Raw genomic sequence first — 2151 nt, 5'->3', positions numbered from 1 at the left:
TATATATATATTTATTTATTAATATTTTGAATTACCTTTTTGTTTTGAGTTTCCACTTTAATTTTAGTTTGTTGTATTAATTTTATGTGCTTTAGTCATTTTTATTTGTTTTTAAATAATTCTATATATTTTATTTTTTATTTCAGTTTTAGTTTTAGTAATTTTACTAAACTGTAAATTCAATTTTAGTACATTTTGTAAATTCAACGTATTTTTTTGGAGGACATTTTACAAGAATTACTATTTCAGTTTTTCTATGCAAAACTTCTAAATGAAAAGTGTACTTCAAGAAATGTATTTATTTATAATTTTAGTTTCATGTAATATTTATATTCTATTTTATTTCAGCTTTACTTCAATTACCCAAAATTATTTTTAATTGTTTATCTTTAGTTTTATTTAACAATAACATCACTGGTAAAAACATTCAAACAAACAAACAAACAAACAAATGCATTTAATTTAATTTAATTTATGGAAATAATTTGCAGCCCCCCCCCCTATAAACTCCATTCGGCCACGGCACTCCCAGCACACTGGGGCATGAACCTGAGCGATCCGGCCAAGCATGAAAAAATGAGAATTTGAGAAGAGAACAGCAGCCATGGGACAAACCATCGCAGTTCTAAAGGTCGAGCACAGCCTGGTAACCCGACTTTAGGATGGAAGTGTGTTAGATGCGCAAAATACAGTGTGTTTAGACTGTGCATTTTTGTATTTAATGTGCTACTTGTGATTTCTGATTTGAAGATGGTTTAGGATATATTTGTCGAAATTGAGTTGAAATACTGTAAATCACAAGTTCATTTACTCACCTTAATGTCATTCCAAACCCAAATGACTATATTGTTATATTTTTATATCATTGTATTGTATATTATTATTTTAAGAAAAATATTAAGAATTGTACTATTAAGAATAGTAACATATTAAGAATAACTCAAAAAGAGTTTTAAAAATCCTGCCAAACATCACATGGCTTGACCAACATGTAGAAACCAGTGTTTAGTATTATACATACATAGTATTTATTCATATTTTGAATTAGCTTTTATTTTTATGTTTTCAGTTTTCATTATAATTTTTGTTTATGTGTTAGTAATTTTATGTAAACAAAATTCAATCTTTATTTTAGTTTTAGCAATTATAGATTCAAGTTTTGTTTAGTGTAATATTTTTTTTATTTTTTTATTTGAGTTTTTTTTTATTTTATTTAACTTCGTTAGCTTGGTTACAGAAAATGATTTCGAATAGTTTAGCTTTAGTTGTACTTGACAATAACAAGTCAAGTCAATTTACCTTTATTTGTATAGCGCTTTATACAATACAGATTGAGTCAAAGCAGCTTCACAGTGTTAAACAGGAAAAACGCGTGCTGATAATGCAATAGGACAATAGTAAACAGTCAGTTTATCAAAGTCAGTTCACTGTGATTCAGTGATGTCATCGTCCAGCTCAATTCAGTTTTTTTTATTAATTATTAATTCATCATATTTGATGAAAATACTGTTTACATGTATTCAAGTTTATAAGGAAACTTACTTAAAAAATGAAAACTGAAAAAGAAAACAAAAGCGGCATAAAGTACTTCATATGACTCGCACCAATACAGTAAGTACTGTAGTCTTCATATAATAGCTTACTGTGAGGGAAAAGACTGACATTTAAGTCATGATTAACTTATAATATTTCTCCTCGGTTGGTGGTTAACAGCTGTGACAAGATCTCAACTCGAATGAATTCCTGAATGAATTATTCAGATTGGTTTTGTGAATTGGGACTCAAAAACAGTTTATTCATGAATCAAGCATTGCTACATCTCTCATAAACTCTCATGAACTGAAATAACTTCAGGGTGAGGAAATGATGACAGAATTTTTTCATATGTGTGAAGTATGGCAGTAATGATACAGTAGTTGTTACATTCAAAGGCATTTTAACATTTCTGAGTGGCAATGCCATATTTTAAAAATTAATGCAAATAATATGGTCCATTAGCATAACTATAAGCTGCTGATCATTGTAGCAACGAGGCAACATAAATAAATATGTGTGTGTGTGTGTGCATATATATATTAAGAATATATATATATATATATATACAGGTGCATCTCAATAAATTAGAATGTCGTGGAAAAGTTCATTTATTTC

General features: G+C 28.1%; 1 protein-coding gene and 1 long non-coding RNA gene across 2 annotated transcripts in view; one reads left to right on the top strand and one right to left on the bottom strand.

Moving 5' to 3' along the window:
• The window catches only part of LOC107733074 (uncharacterized), a 20971-nt gene extending 19621 nt beyond the window's left edge, over nucleotides 1–1350 (bottom strand). The window contains exon 1 of the long non-coding RNA XR_001638938.1: nucleotides 1277–1350. This is a non-coding gene — a long non-coding RNA (uncharacterized LOC107733074). The remainder of the gene's footprint in view (nucleotides 1–1276) is intronic.
• LOC107733072 (metabotropic glutamate receptor 7-like) overlaps nucleotides 1–2151 on the top strand; it is a 125895-nt gene that overhangs the window by 45476 nt on the left and 78268 nt on the right. The gene's annotated exons all lie outside the window — the stretch shown is intronic.

Source organism: Sinocyclocheilus rhinocerous, unplaced genomic scaffold (genome assembly GCF_001515625.1).
Source record: "Sinocyclocheilus rhinocerous isolate Xijiao unplaced genomic scaffold, SAMN03320098_v1.1 scaffold4386, whole genome shotgun sequence".
NCBI classification, from domain to species: Eukaryota; Metazoa; Chordata; class Actinopteri; order Cypriniformes; family Cyprinidae; genus Sinocyclocheilus; species Sinocyclocheilus rhinocerous.
Note: the sequence above shows the minus strand (reverse complement) of the source record. Positions and strands in the feature narration are given on the sequence as shown.